Source organism: Pelodiscus sinensis, chromosome 2 (genome assembly GCF_049634645.1).
Source record: "Pelodiscus sinensis isolate JC-2024 chromosome 2, ASM4963464v1, whole genome shotgun sequence".
Taxonomy (NCBI): Eukaryota; Metazoa; Chordata; order Testudines; family Trionychidae; genus Pelodiscus; species Pelodiscus sinensis.
Window position 1 is genome coordinate 254,625,450 of NC_134712.1, and position 16,772 is coordinate 254,642,221.

The 16,772-nt window shown below is 46.7% G+C and overlaps 1 long non-coding RNA gene across 1 annotated transcript in view; it reads right to left on the reverse strand.

Annotated features, from left to right (window-relative positions):
• Window positions 1–213: 213 nt before the first annotated feature.
• The window catches only part of LOC106732468 (uncharacterized), an 85,907-nt gene continuing 69,348 nt past the window's right edge, over window positions 214–16,772 (reverse strand). Inside the window, exons 3-4 of the long non-coding RNA XR_003090631.2 lie at window positions 12,507–12,606; window positions 214–1,427 (exon numbers count right to left, since the gene is read on the reverse strand). This is a non-coding gene — a long non-coding RNA (uncharacterized LOC106732468). The remainder of the gene's footprint in view (window positions 1,428–12,506; window positions 12,607–16,772) is intronic.

The window sequence follows — 16,772 nt, forward strand, 5'->3', positions numbered from 1 at the left end:
AAGCAGACGCTGCTTCAATTTGTCAGGCACCCTGTTAGCTGGGAAACTCACAATTTCCCCAAACATCAGATAACTTTGCTGTGACAAGTAAAGCTCAAAGTCTGTGGTGATAATGGACAGAGAGAGAAGTGGTCAAAAACTTTGGCAGGCAAAGAAGTTTATTTTTCAAAAATGAAAAAAGTTCAGGAAAACCTGACCCTCTTCTAGAAACTTTCCTCTTTTCAAAACAGTTTTCATGCAAATATGTATCCACTGGTATGAATATAAAGTGAATAAGGAAAAGTTATTGACTTATTCCCACAATATAAGAACTAGAGGGCACCAAATGAAATTAATAGGCAGCAGATTTAAAACAAACAAAAGGAAGTTTTTCTTCACTCAGCACACAGTCAACCTGTGGAACTCCTTGCCAGAGGATGTGGTGAAGACTAGGACTTTAGCAGAGTTCAAAAAAGAGCTAGATAGATTCATGGAGGTTAGGTCCATCAATGGCTATTAGCCAGGATGGGTTGGAATGGTGTCCCTAGCCTCTGTTTCTCTGGAGGTGGGTGACAGGGGAGGGATCACGTGAGGATTACCTGTTGTGTTCCCTCCCTCTGGGGCACCTGGCATTGGCCACTGTTGGCAGAAAGGACACTGAGCTAGATGGACCTTTGTCTGACCCCCTCATTAACCCAAAGTGAAAAATTGCAAACAAGATTTGACAGCAATTAGAGAAAACATTGATTTAAAAATCACCAAAAGAAAGGAGCCAGTCCAGTTGAAACCCTGTGAAGTGTGAACAACTTTGACCATGTTGGCAACGTTTTAATTTCCCCCATTTTTCAACCCGTTTGCACAGATGGCAGGCCAGTCAATAAACTCGTGTTCACTAAGAACTGGAGAAGAACTACATCTGTTTTAACCCAGACCGGGAAGCAGAATGGGACAGGTAATCATGTTACGGTTGCAAATCGAAACCACAGCATGCCTCAGAGATACTACATTCCATTCCCCATCTCAAGGCCCCGTGCGACAGCCTTCCTTCCATTTAGGGGCAATTTAATTATGCTTCGCCATTGCATTTCATCTGAAACGCTCTCGCATTAGAAGATAGCAATCAGAACTTGTCCGTCTTTGCTCTTCTGAAACTCTTTTCAGTCACATCAATTTAAAAAAAAAAAACCCCTCCAAAACCAAATGTCTCTAAATATAGCTGACGCCAGCTGGGTTTAATTGAAATAGTATAACCTCAGGCCGGCCAAAAGCAATCTACGCACAGTCCTTTTTGCATTATATGATGATCATGCTACAGCTTTGGCTTTTTGTTGGTTTTTGTTCCTCCATTTCCCTCGGTGAAATCATGCCTCGATGTAACACGATGACAATGCATTCCAGGCATATCTGTTAACCAGAAGCCAGTGAAGTTGATTGGTGCCATATGATATCTGAAATGAGAACATAACGTTGGACTGTGCCATGGAATCAAGTAACCAAGGTGATCTCACGGCAAGAATCCTGTGTTGAGATAAAAGCAGGTGTTAGTGGAACCCACGTAACTGCTGGCTGTGTCTAGACTGGCAAGTTTTTCCGCAAAAGCAAATGCTTTTGCGGAAAAACTTGCCAGCTGTCTATACTGTCCACTTGAATTTCCTCAAGAACACTGACGATCTCGTGTAAGAAATCAGTGCTTCTTGTGGAAATACTATGCTGCTCCCATTTGGGCAAAAGTCCTTTTGCACAAAAGCTTTTGCACAAAAGGGCCAGTGTAGACAGCTCAGATTTGTTTTGCGCAAAAAAGCCCCAATCGTGAAAATGGCGATCGGGGCTTTTTTGCGCAAAAGCACGTCTAGATTGGCACGGATGCTTTTCTGCAAAAAGTGCTTTTGCGGAAAAGCGTCCGTGCCAATCTAGACGCTCTTTTCCGCAAATGCTTTTAACGGAAATTTTTCCGTTAAAAGCATTTCCGGAAAATCATGCCAGTCTAGACGTAGCCGCTGTGTGGGGCACACTGTGCCATGGAGTGGCAATGAAATCACTTTGGCTGTGTCTACACCGGCATGAATTTCCGGAACTGCTTAAAACGGAATACTATTCCGTTTTCAGTTTTTCCGGAAAAGGAGCGTCTACATTGGCAGGCTGCTTTTCTGGAAAATTCCTTTTTCTGGAAAAGCGCCTGTGGCCAATGTAGATGCGCTTTTCCGGAAAAGAGCCCCGATCGCCATTTTCACAATCGGGGCTTTTTTCCGGAAAAGACTACTGGGCTGTCTACACTGGCCCTTTTCCGGAACAGTGTTCCAGAATAAGGACTTATGCCCGAGCGGGAGTAGAATAGTTTTTCCGGAATAGCGGCTGATTTTGTACAGTAGAGCATCGTTGCTTTTCCGGAAATTCAAGGGCCAGTGTAGACAGCTCACAGCTTATTCCGGAAAAGCGGCTGATTTTCCGGAATAAGTGGCGCAGTGTAGACACAGCCTTAGAGAGCAGGAGAGAGGGAGAGGGAGAGAGAATGAGTTTGCTCTACAGGCTTAGCTGGGAGCCAGCTACCTTCATAGCTTGTGTAATAGAGGCTCGTGGCCTGAATTCCAGAGATGCTAGGTTCAGTTCTATGCATTGATGTTCTATTAGCTGGTTGATGCTGTTGCAAAAAAATCCCAACATGGATCTGGGTTGCATTAACAGCAGTGTGGTGAGCAAGACATGAGAATGTATTCTTCTGCTCTACTCTGTGCTGATTAGGCCTCAGCTGGAGTATTCTTTCCAGTCCTGGGTGCCACATTTCAAGAAACATGTTGGAGAAGGTCCAGAGAAGAGCAACAAAAATCTTGACTGATCTAGATAACATGAGCTGAGGGAAGACTGAAAGAATTGGGCTTGTTGAGTTTGGAAAAGAGAAGACTGAGAGGGGACATGAGAGTGGTTTTCAGGTATCAAAAAGAGAGTTACAAGGAGGGGGAAATATTGTTCTTTTTGACCTCCGATGATAGGAGAAGAAGCCATCGAGTTAAATTGCAGCAAGGAAGGTTTAGGTTGGATATTAGGAAAAACTTCCTAACTGTCAGGATGATTAAACACTAGAATAAATTGCCTAGGGAGGTTGTGGAATCTCCATCTCTGGAGATTTTTAAGGACAGGTTGGATAGACATCTGTCAGGGATCGCGTAGACAGTGCTTGGTCCTGTCACAAGGGCAGGGGACTGGAGTTGATGACCTCTCGTGGTCCCTTCCAGTACTAGTATGCTATGATTCTATGATTCAATGAAAAAAATACACAAATTTCCCTTCCATTTTCTGACCAACTCTTTGTCATTGCATTGAGCAATGAGGTGAGTTTTGGATGGATTGTGCTTGGATCTTAGGTCAGGTAGGGGGCACTAGACCCGGGGCCTGCGGAAAGCCCTCTGTGATCATGTCAGAACTCAACTCAACCCAACTTCCTGTTGCTGTTTACCCTTCCTGATGCATTGAACATGTGCACTCTGTTGACATGTTAGGCCTCAGTTGGAATATTGTGTCCAGTTCTGGGCACCGCATTTCAAGAAAGATGTGAAGAAATTGGAGAGGGTCCTGAGAAGAGCAACAAGAATGATGAAAGGTCTAGAGAACATGAGCTATGAGGGAAGGCTGAAAGAATTGGGTTTGTTTAGTTTAGAAAAGAGAAGATTGAGGGGGGACATGATAGCCGTTTTCCGGTATCTAAAAGGGTGTCATAAGGTGGAGGGAGAAAACTTGTTCATCTTGGCCTCTGAGGATAGAACTAGAAGCAATGGGCTTAAACTGCAGCAAGGGAGGTTTAGGTTGGACATTAGGAAAAAGTTCCTAACTGTCAGGGTGGTCAAACACTGGAATAAATTGCCCAGGGAGGTTGTGGAATCTCCATCTCTAGAGATATTTAAGAGTATGTTAGATAAATGTCTATCAGGGTTGGTCTAGACAGTATTTGGTTCTGCCATGGGAGCAGGGGACTGGACTCGATGACCTCTCGAGGTCCCTTCCAGTCCTAGTGTTCTATGATTCTATGACAGATTTCCGAGAAGTAGGTTCCGGATCCAGCTTTTGGTGTCAAGATACTACGACTGGGAGTATCTCTGGGGGCAAGGGCACATCTAGGAAGGAAGCGTGGCAGAGATGAGATTCTTCCCGGGGGCTGTAGCTCAATAAAGATGCATCTACACGGCACCATTATTTCGAGCTAACAACGCGAATGTCTACGCAGCCATTCCGTTATTGCGAAATAATTTCAAAATAATGGACGGCTTATTCCAAAATCTGTAAAGCTCATTTTACCAGGAATAACACCTCTTCCAAAAGAGCTATTTCAAAATAAGGCATGTGTTGACGCTCCACTGCTTCTGTTTCGAAATACTCCCTCCCCTGGGCCATTCTAAATTATTCCTCCCCAGTGCCTCCTGGGACTCTAAATCGAGATAGCATGTCTATATTAGTGAACCTGACCTCGGACTCATTTTGAAGCTTCCCTGCAGTGTAGACATGCTATTTTGAAATAAGCTATTTCGGAATCACTATTCTGGAATAGCTTATTCCGAAATAAGCGTGCAGTGTGGACGTACCCTGAAAGAGCTGGCAGCAGTATGTGAAATATCCTCTTTGCAGTTAAGGGATGGAGTGGCCCATTCATGAGAGGGTCCAAGGAAGCAGTGAGGAAAGATGGACCCTTCTATGCTCTGAATTTCAATGGACCTGTTGGGGGATATTGGGCCGGCCTCTTCCTCACTCTGTGTCTCAGTTTTACCAGCTGTCCAATGGAGCTGAAGATGCTGACTCACCTTTGTAAAGCACTGTGCAGTCTGTAAAGACAGCCAGGGTGGGAGTGTGATCGCAAGGGCTGTGTCTAGACTGGCCAGTTTTTCCGGAAAATCAGCTGCTTTTCCGGAAAAACTTGCCAGCTGTCTACACTGGCCGCTTGAATTTTTGCAAAAGCACTGACTTCCTACTGTAAGAAATCAGTGCTTCTTGCGGAAATACTATGCTGCTCAGATTCGGGCAAATTCCCTTTTGCGCAAAGCTTTTGCGCAAAAGGGCCAGTGTAGACAGCTGAAATTTGTTTTCCACAAAAAAGCCCCAATCGCGAAAATGGCGATCGGGGCTTTTTTGCGGAAAAGCGCATCTAGATTGGCACGGACGCTTTTCTGCAAAAAGTGCTTTTGCGGAAAAGTGTCCGTGCCAATCTAGACGCTCTGTTCCGAAAATGCTTTTAACGGAAAACTTTTCCATTAAAAGCATTTGCGGAAAATCATGCCAGTCTAGACGTAGCCAAGGTGTAATATTTCTAAGGCCCTGGCTTGTTGTGGAAGGGCTCCTGTGACCGGTGCAAGCTGCAAAGCAGATCCCAAGGAGCACAGCAGGCAGCCACAGAGGTGAGGAGAGAACTATTCAGGACAGGAGTATGCGTAGTCACAGCCAGGAACTGTGCAGCTGGGAACATATTCCTCTTTGTCCTTCGGCTCTGAGTGGTACATGAAAACTAGCCCTTTGGTTTCAGCTAATAACAACGTTCACTGATTAAGGGTTAACTGATGAAGGCGATGAAGGGTTAACTGAAGCTGGAGAGCTCAGTTAAGGCACCTGGGGAGTGGGCCAGGCCCAACTCATGATGGAGCCCAGCTGGGGGAGTAGCTGCGTGGGCAACATAAAGGGAGAAACCTGATAGAGAAGGGGGTAGGAGGGATAGAGTAGGCTGGGGAGCTGATTTTCATAGAATCATAGAATCATAGGACTGGAAGGGACCTCGAGAGGTCATCGAGTCCAGCCCCCCGCCCTCAAGGCAGGACCAAGCTCCGTCTACACCATCCCTGACAGATGTCTATCTAACCTGTTCTTAAATATCTCCAGAGAGGGAGATTCCACCACCTCCCTTGGCAATTTATTCCAATATTTCACCACCCTGACAGTTAGGAATTTTTTCCTAATGTCCAATCTAAACCTCCCCTGCTGCACTTTAAGCCCATTACTCCTTGTCCTGTCCTCAGAAACCAAGAGGAACACATTTTCTCCTTCCTCCTTGTGACACCCTTTTAGATATTTGAAAACCGCTATCATGTCCCCCCTTAATCTTCTTTTTTCCAAACTAAACAAGCCCAGTTCATGAAGCCTGGCTTCATAGGTCATGTTCTCTAAACCTTTAATCATTCTTGTTGCTCTTCTCTGTATCCTTTCCAATTTCTCCACATCTTTCTTGAAATGTGGCGCCCAGAACTGGACACAGTGCTCCAGCTGAGGCCTAACTAGTGCAGAGTAGAGCGGCAGAATGACTTCACGAGTTTTGCTTACAACACACCTGTTGATACAACCTAGAATCATATTTGCTTTTTTTGCAGCAGTGTCACACTGTTGACTCATATTCAACTTGTGGTCCACTATGACCCCTAGATCCCTTTCCGCCATGCTCCTTCCTAGACAGTCGCTTCCCATCTTGTATGTATGGAGCACTTTGCATTTCTCTTTATTAAACTTCATCCTGTTTACCTCTGAGCATTTCTCTAACTTGCTAAGGTCATTCTGAATTATGTCCCAATCCTCCAAAGAAGTTGCAACCCCACCCAGTTTGGCATCATCTGCAAACTTAATAAGCGTACTCTCTATCCCAATATCTACATCATTGATGAAGATATTGAACAGTACGGGTCCCAAAACAGACCCTTGAGGAACTCCACTTGTTATCCCTTTCCAGCAGGATTTAGCACCGTTAACAACAACTCTCTGACTAACAGTTATCCAGCCAATTATGCACCCACCTTATCGTGGCCCTATCTAAAGTTGCAGTGGGGGAGGTCTAGGTGGAATATTAGGAAAAACTATTTCCCTAGGAGGGTGGGGAAGCAGTGGGATGGGTTCCCTAGGGAGGGGGTGGAATCTCCATTCCTAGAGGTGTGAAGTCCCGGCTTGACAAAGCCCTGACTTGGATGATTGAGTTGGGATTGGTCCTGCTTTGAGCAGGGGGTTGGACTCGATGACTCCTGAGGTCTCTTCCAGCCCAATGATTCTATGTTTCCTTACAGAGCAGGAGGGGCAGTACATGGTGTGCCAATGAAATATCAGAAGAGGAAATAAAGCAAGGTGGAGGTGAAGATGATGTGTTAACCGCTAATAGCAAGTTCTCAATGGCTTAAGGGAAGGTTGCTGCCAGATCGAGTAACTTCAGGGTATCAGATGATCTGGACTAAGTCCAATATTCCAATGCCTCGAAGATGCTACAGATGCCAAAAAAGTGGATCACGTAGCAAATAATTGCAAAGGCAAAACACAGTGCAGAAACATGGGGCTGGCCATTCGTATGAAATCTGCGAGGAAGGGGCAGAGGAAAAGCCCTGGAAAACGCAGCTCAGCATATGAAAGATGAACGGAGGAAAAGCAAGTTGCTGAAATGTAAAAGGCAATAGAGGTAGAGGTTGCTCAGAGAGATCTGAAGGGGAATAAAAGTGGAAGGGTGGTAATGGAAAAAAGACAATCTGATATAGGGAAAGGGACGAGCCAGCAGCAAATCAATAGGGAGGGAGTCACAAGTGACAGCAGGATGAAAGGTGGTTGACATAGAAACAAAGGGATGGATTGTGTTTATGATCGATACAATAAGTGGTATGTCTCAAACTGGAAAGAAAACAGAGAAAACGAGAATTGTAATTAACGCTGCTGGAAAGCACTTACAGGCCAGCAATTTATCAGTGGGATGACTTTCCACTTTCCTAAGTGAAGGAAATATTGACATTTTTAAAAATGGGGTGAAAACACCTGGGCAGGAACGAAAGAAAAAATACAAGTTGCATGAAAAAGCCAGATGTAGCGTGCATATAAGCAGGGGCAGATGACCATTTTGCGGGGCCCAGGGCAGCATAATTTCGTGGGGCCCCCCTTTGCCATGGCGCATGCATGGGGCTTCTTGAAGCGCGGGGCCCGGGGCGGCCGCCCCGCTCGCCCTGCCCTAAATCCACCCCTGCACATAAGCCACTTGGCCAATAAAAATAAAATCCCAAGTTATGGCACAGAGACACGATAAAGAGCTTCAGGGGGTAGCCGAGTTAGGCTATGTCTAGACTGCAGGCTTTTTTCATAAGAAGCTTTTCAGGAAGAGATCTTCCGGAAAAACTTCTTCCGAAAGAAAGCGTCCACACTACAAGGCTACGTCTACATTGGCCCCTTTTCCGGAAGGGGCATGTTAATTTCACGAGTTGTAATAGGGAAATCCGCGGGGGATTTAAATATCCCCCGCGGCATTTAAATAAAAATGTCCGCCGCTTTTTTCCGGCTTTTAGAAAAGCCGGAAAAGAGCGTCTACACTGGCCCCGATCCTCCGGAAAAAGCGCCCTTTTCCGGAGGATCTTATTCCTACTTTGAAGGGCGCTTTTTCCGGAGGATCGGGGCCAGTGTAGACGCTCTTTTCTGGCTTTTCTAAAAGCCGGAAAAAAGCGGCGGACATTTTTATTTAAATGCCGCGGGGGATATTTAAATCCCCCGCGGATTTCCCTATTACGACTCGTGAAATTAACATGCCCCTTCCGGAAAAGGGGCCAATGTAGACATAGCCCAAAAGTGCATCGGAAAAAAGTGATCTGCTTTTTTGAAAGATAGCATCCACACTGAATGGATGTTCTCTTGCATATAAGCTGTGATTACTATGGACGGAGTGGCCACCGGGGCACCTGTGCTTTTTCCTCTTTCCTCTTCTTGTGAAAGAACTCCCTCCTCCCCATCCACACGTGCCTTTTTCTGAAAGAGCTCTTTCGGAAATAGGATTCTTTCTCGTAGAATGAGGATTACCAGTGTTGGAAAAAACCCTCTGTTCTTTCAATTTTCTTTCGGAAGAATGCGATGGCAGGGTGGACATAATTGACGTTTTTTCGGAACAACGGCAACATGCTGTGGAGGGCTGTTTGCACGCATGTATAAAGGTAAAGCAGAACTCACATGAATGTGCATTATGGTCTAACACGGTGTAGCGGGGTGGTCCAGGCATAAAAAGGGTTAAAACAGCTCTGGGAGAGGGGCCAATCATGAGCAACCCTGCAGCAGCCAATCAGAGCCAAGGAGGGCTGTATAAAGGAGATGGCTGGCCCAGCTAAGCTCATTCCCTCTCCAGCCCTGAAGGGAAAGGGATCTAGCTGCCTACTCAGCACAAATAGTGGAAGAAAATAGTCACAACCATATATACCAAAGGATACAATTTAAAAAAATGAACACATATGAAAAGGACAAATAACATGAAACCTCTGAACTGTCATTCATGTTAAAATTTGACACTCTCCGGGAAGGAATGAACAAATACTCAAACTATCTTACCCATTACCAAGATAGCTTCCCCAATTATCACCTCTAATACCATTAGCTCACAGACATCCCACTCTCCCCACCTCTAACATCATCAATTCACAGACACTTACCTTCCTTCCTTCCCCCCCCCCCCCCCCCCGCATCCCCGTCCTGTTCTGTAATGTGATTTGTCCTTTTCATATGTGTTCATTTTTTTAAATTGTTTCCTTTGGTATATATGGTTGTGACTATTTCCTTCCACTATTTGATCTGAGGAAGTGGGTCTGGCCCACGAAAGCTCATCACCTAATAAACCATCTTGTTAGTCTTTAAAGTGCTACATTGTCCTGCATTTTGCTTCAGCTACCCCAGACTAACACGGCTACATTTCTATCACTACTCAGCACAGACAGAGCAATGCTGAGGAAAGGCAGCGTGAGGTAGGGGAGCTCCAGGCTGAGGCCCAGTGACTGGGGCCTGAGGGGTACTAGGGCTGCAGGGAGGCAGCCAGCAGGTCCACACCTTGCCTGTGAGGAGTGGCCATGTCAGACAGCAGTTTGCCCCTGAGGTTAGGGGCTAGGTGAAAACTGGCAGTGGGTCATTGAGGCAAGGTGGGTAGGGGAGGCTGGGGGTTCCCTGACAGGGAGGACCCCAGAGTGTGGGGGTAACCAGAGGGAAGGGCATTGGGTCTGGAAGAGATGCAGGTTCTAACGCCAGGTGACGGCGCCATTAGCAGAAAACAGGGAACAGCAGGCATGACACCAGCCAGAAGGGGGTGCTCCGGCCCTGAGCGCTGCTAATTTCCAGCGTGACCAGCCGTGGCAATGAGTCGTGTCCTGTTACCCACGGAGACAGCGCTGCATCTTCCTCAAGCGAATCCGCCACTTACTGGCGCAGCATCTTCCTCAAGCGACTCTGCCAGTATCCCAGGGCCGTGATCTCATCGCAGGTGGATTATAGGGGACACTTCTTGAAGGGCTGTTGCCGCTCTATCTGTGGCCTGGCCTCTCGTGTCAGTCCCTGTGTTTCGTACGCCACGTTTCAATGCATGAATGGCCAGCGTGCGGATTTACCCTTCTCTGGGCGTCAGGGTTGCACGCTCAGGGCCGGCCTACAACATTTTGGCACCTGAGGCGGGGAGCTCAAATGACGCCCCCGTACCCCCTCCCTTGGGCCAAAACTTTGAAAGGTCTCAATTCTGCCTTCTTCCTGTTCTCCTCCTCTCATGGGACTGCTCTGCTACCTACCTCAATAAAGGAGAATTAACAGCAGCAGACACGATTTTCTACACTCTGGGTCCTACTGGCACCCCCCCCCCTCCCCCCCCACACACACACACAGAGTCTGGCACCTGAGGCAGCCGCTTCAATTCGCCTCATGGTAAGGCCAGCCCTGTGCTCACTGCCCCGGGGGAGGAAAAGACTCAACCACGGTTTGGTCCTGAGCTTCCCCCTTGTTCTGAGGAGAATGAAGAATAACTCCTCCACCTTCCTACCAGCTCAGCTGTGTTGCCCAATTGGGCCAGAGAGAAGACTTTGCTCACTACCAGCCCTGGCCCACCCAAATATATGTGGAAGGGGAACGAGCATTCCCAACAAAGGCTGCTCCTCTTCCCTTTGCTGACCCAGGATGGGGGTAGCCCAGGCTTGCTTCCCTGCAATCGCCTTGCCTTCATTTATTTCCCTGCGTGGGTACATAGGACAAGCTGCGTTCTTGTCCTACAGAACCTGTCCTTCTGGACAGCACCATGACCCAGGCCAATAACACTGTAGTTCTTAGTGTTCAATATTGGTATTGCTCTCATGCCCCGGCTGGGATTCGGTTCCCTTTGTGCCGGGTGTTCTACAACCTCCAGGGCAGCCTCAGAGGTACAAACACCAGAGTTATGGACCAACTGGACAACCGGTAGAAACCCATCCCCCCAGCAAATATTGTATTGTCATGACTCATAGACTCATAGACTTTAAGGTCAGAAGGGACCATTATGATAATCTAGTCTGGCCCCCTGCACAGTGCAGGCCACAGAATCTCACCCACCCCTCCTAGAATAATCCTCTCACCTATATCTCCAATATTGAAGCCTTCAAATACTTTGAAGGCCCCAAGATGCAGAGAATCCTCCAGCTGTGACCTGTACCCCATGCTACCCTGGAGGAAAATTCCTTCCCGACCCCAAATATGGCGATCAGCTAAACCCTGAGCATGTGGGCAAGACTCACCAGCCAGACACCCAGAAAGTTCTCTATAGTAACTCCTATCATCCCTCCATTGACCTATTTCCCACTGAAAATGATTGGTCAATTAGTTACCAAGATCATATTATCTCATCAACCCATGAGCGTTAGCCCTGGGGCTGAGGACATTGCTTCGGGCTGCATCCACAACACTGGGGGAGCTTTGGGCATGGGGGCGGGGGGCCAAGTGCTTCTGACCCACAGGAGCACCGGGGCACAGAACTTTAGCTGGGAGGAGCCAGAGCTGGCCCACAACATTTTGTCACCTGAGGCAGGGAGCTCAAAGGAGGCTCCCATAGCCCCTAGCTTGGGCCGAAACTTTGGAAGGTTTCAATTCTGCCTTCTTCCTGTTCTACTCCTCTCATGGGACTGCTCTGCTACCTACCTCAATAAAGGAGAACTAACAACTTAAAATGCCTTGTTCAAAAAGTGTGAACTAGTGGCGCCCCCGCCACAGTCTGGCACCTGAGGCGGCCGCCTCAGTTTCCCTCATGGTAAAGCCAGCCCTGGGAGGAGCGCTGGGGTTTCAGTCTTGTGGGTCTGCTCATGGCTTCAGTCCAGCAAAGGGCACCAGGGGGTGGGTTTTAAGCAACAAAGAAAGCTCTGGTTTCTGCCCCAGGCCTCCCCCAGGAGCTGAAGACGTGAGCCTCAGCACGCGCACCCCGTAGCTAAGTCCATAATGTCTTAAGAGTTATGGCGCATTGCTCAGCGACGAACAACCTCCACTCCCGACGTGCTCTGAGGTTCGACTGTAAGAGGAAGACTCAGTCCCTGGCTCAAAGCACTTCCTCCCAGATTCTCAAAGGTATTTAGGAGCCTATCTCCCATAGGTTTCAGTGGAAGATAGGCACCTCGATACCTGTGAGGATCTGGGCCTTACTGGACAAATATCCAAAGCTGTAACAGTCAACATTCAAGCCAAGTGTTGAAGGTCGGTATCTTGTTAGCTGCATTTTTTTTCTCCCCCAAACGATGCCCAAAGTGATGTCTAGCCAACAAACTCCATCAACGAGAATACAAGGTACCCACCTTGTCCACCTCTTGGATGACAGGTTGAGGTCCGGTATTAGAGTCCATCAAATAATAGACTTTCCATCCTGACACAGGGATTTTGAAACTCGGTTCCACCCTAAATAGGAACAAAGTAAAAAATCGTGGAATTATTATTTTACTTTATTTATTTATTTTACAAAATGACCGATTCCATTCCAACCTTCTCAAGCCATTTTGACTTTATTCTTTCCCCTCTGATGTTTAATACCACATCATCAACATGTTTACACTTTTGTATTATCAACAATGATAGAAATGTCCGGATGATACATTTGAGAACAAAATGTTCCAAGCGTCGCCTGTCCAAGCTAGACACAACCCAGCCCCACGAAATAGTTTGAGTTCATGGAACTCGCAATTTTGGAGACTTGTCTATCAGTTCTATTTAGTCTATGGGAAGAAGAGGGAAAACTAATTAGATGGTGCCTGTGCTCCCAAAGGACGAAAATGCCACCAAGGTCTCATGACCTCTCTTGCCACCATTTGGCTCTGCGAAGAGATTGTGCTTCACTCTGCCAAGGGGGGATGAACTCCACTGAGCTTTCTCACAGCATCCAGGGAAGCACGTTTTCCACTGGGGTAGCTTCTTTAATTGAGTGTCCTTATCAAAGCACGAGCAAATGCTTCCTGTGAAGTGTGGGCCAGGGCAGATTCCTTGGCCCTAACTTCAGAGCCGCAGAAATCCAGAGCGGAAAGCAACCTCCCCTCTGGTCCGTTTGGTTTTCCGGAGCACGTCCCCTCAGCAGTAGCTTCAGGAGCAGTCCACTGAAGTGCTGTCTCGAACCGCTAACCTCCCAAAGGGTGTTGCACTTTTTCCTTTCTCTGCCTTTTCCTTCTCACAAAATCCTAGGGCTGGAAGAGACCATAGGAGTCATCAAATCCAGCCCCCTACCCAAAGCAGGACCAACCCCAACTCAATCATCCCAGCCAGGACTTTGCCAAGCTGGGACTTAAAACCCTCTAGGGACGAAGATTCCACCCCCTTCCTAGGGAACCCATTCCAGTGCTTCCCCACCCTCCTAGGGAAATAGAATTTCCTAATATCCAACCTAGACCTCCCCCACTGTAACTTGAGACCATTGCTCCTCATTCTGCCATCTACCACCACTGAGAACAGCCTCTCTCCATCCTCTTTGGAACCCACCTTCAGGAAGTTGAAGGCTGCTCTCAAATCCCCCCTCACTCTTCTTTTCTGCAGACTAAATAAGCCCAAATCACTCAGCCTCTCCTCGTAGGTCATGTGTTTCAGCCCCCTCATCATTTTGGTTGCCCCCACTGGACCCTCTCCAATGTGTCCACATCCTTTCTATAGCGTTGGGCCCAGAACTGGAGGCAACACTCCAGATGTGGCCTTCCCAGTGCCTAGCAGAGAAATAATCACTTCTCTGGATCTGCTGGCAATGCTCCTCCTAATCCATCCCAATATGCCATTAGCATTCTTGGCTACAAGGGCATCCTGTTGATTTCTGCTCTCATTGTATAAATGGTGGGGTATAAAGAGTGAAATGAAGGGTCTGGGAATTTGTTATCATGGGGATGGGGATACAGCATAAGCAGGTGTAACTACCACCAGGGAGATTTGAACCAGGTACTGTGGTAGCTTAGTATAGGAGCCTCTACCCTCTGAGCTAAAAGCCGCCTGGACTAACCCTACATCCAGGCCACCTCTGCTTCTGAAGGAACGCTGTCTGACTCCTTTACAAGCTAGAATCTGATCTTACTTATGCCAGCTTCACATTGACATAAATCCCCTTCTAGCGCACCCCCAAGAGAAAAATGGTGGAACTCATGTGATATGTGCTCACCCTGCATTGTGCACCTTGCTAGTTTATTATATCCCTTGACTTGTTCTGCCTTTCCAACAGGATTGTGTTCCATTAATAACTACTCTTTGAGGATGGTTATCCAGCCAGTTATGCACCCAGCTTACAGTAGCCCCATCTAAGTTGTATTTGCCTAGTTTATTGATAAGAATATCATGTGAGACCGTATCAAACGCCTTACTAAAGTCTAGGTATATACATTCACTGCTTCTCCCTTATCCACAAGACTTGTTATCCTATCAAAGAAAGCTATCAGATTGGTTTGACATGATTTGTTCTTTACAAATCCATGCTGGCTGTTCCCTAATACCTTGACACCTTCCAGGTGTTTACAGATGATTTCCTTAATTACCTGCTCCATTATAGACTCATAGACTCATAGGCTGTGTCTACATTGGCACCCCTTTCCGGAAAAGGGATGCTAATGTAGACTTTGGAATAGGCAAATCCGCAGGGGATTTAAATATCCCCCGCGGTATTTGCGTTAACATGGCTGCCGCTTTTTTCCGGCTTGGGGAAAAGCCGGAGAAAAGCGCCAGTCTAGACGTTATTCTCTGGAAAATAAAGCCTTTTCCTTGAAAGTAGGAATAAGAAATCCTCCGGAAAAGGCTTTATTTTCCAGAGAATAACGTCTAGACTGGCGCTTTTCTCCGGCTTTTCCCCAAGCCGGAAAAAAGCAGCAGCCATGTTAATGCAAATACCGCGGGGGATATTTAAATCCCCCGCGGATTCGCCTATTCCAACGTGCTACATTAGCATCCCTTTTCCGGAAGGGATGCCAGTGTAGATGTAGGCATAGACTTTAAGGTCAGAAGGGACCATTATGATCATCTAATCTGACCTCCTGCACAGTGCAGGCCACAGAATCTCACCCACCCTCTCCTAGAATAATCCTCTTACCTATATCTCAGATATTGAAGTCTTCAAATAGTTTGAAGACCCCAAGATGCAGAGAATCCTCCAGCTGTGACCTGTACCCCATGCTACAGAGGAAGGCGAAAAACCTCCAGGGTCTCTGCCAATCTACCCTGGAGGAAAATTCCTTCCTGACCCCAAATATGGCGATCAGCTAAACCCTGAGCATGTGGGCAAGACTCACCAGCCAGACACCCAGAAAGTTCTTTATAGTAACTCCTATCATCCCTCCATTGACCTATTTCCCACTGATAATGGATGGTCGATTAGTTACCAAGATCATGTTATCTCATCAAACCATCCCCTTCATAAACCCATCTAGTTTAATCTTGAAGCCAGAAAGATCTTTTGCCCCCACAACTTCCCTTGGAAGGCCGTTCCAGAACCTCACTCCTCTAATGGTTAGAAACCTTCGTCTAATCTCAAGTCTAAACTTCCTACTAGCCAGCTTATATCCATTTTTTCTTGTGTCCACATTGGTATTAAGCTTCAATAATTCCTCTCCCTCCCTGGTATTTATCCCTCTAATATATTTAATGAGAGCAATCATGTCCCCCCTCAGCTTTCTTTTGGTTAAGGTAAACAAGCCAAGCTCCTTAAGTCTCCTTTCATAAGACAGGTTTTCCATCTTCCCTGGCACAGAAGTTAAAGTCGGAAAAAAGCGGCGGCCATGAAAATGCAAGTGCCGCGGGGGATATTTAAATACCCCGTGGATTTGCCTCTTCCCAAGTGCTACATTAGCATGCCTATTCCGTAATAGGGGCCAATGTAGACGTAGCCTGAGTGTTCAGCTATCAGAAATTAGGTTTTTTTTTTTCCAAGCTCTCTTTTGGTACAAGAGCTTGGGTTACCTCGCTGGAAGAAGTTCTACGTGCTTATTCCTGGATTCAAGAAGAACGAGTTGTTTGTTTGTTTGTTTTATTTGGTGGTGGCAGCCAATCTCCCATCATCAAGGAATCTGTGAAGTTGGGGGAGTTTTTTGAAGCTGCAGCCTATAGAGGCAAAGTACTTGGTTAAGGCTGCTACACACATTATACACATAACACAATCACAGCTCATGCCCCATATCCTTAACACCTATTACCAAGTTAGCCCCTTTCTACAGAAAACCATCACGGCCTAATTATGATATAACGTTCCCAGAATCCAAGAGAGGAAAAATCCTAGAGGATAAAAAAAGAGCAAATCCATTTACTCAGTGAAACTTTATCTGTTAATGTGCTTATTACCTCATTAAAAAGAAGTGTAGAAAAATAAACAACGTGCATGGTATGTTTTTCAAGGTAGTTTCCCCTGCTTTTCAATGTTTTCTTTGGGTGTTTTTTTGGAAGAGAGCCTCTGACGGGAGCCACTGTGATCTAACAGGTGTTTATTTGCACAGCAGTTAGCTTTTACAAGGCGCATTATTTCTCCAGTAGACAGGAGCAGTGCAGCGAACAGAGGCCTGTAAAAAATGTTCTGTGTGCAGCAGGTGTACTAGGTGCGATAAAAATGATTGCCAACA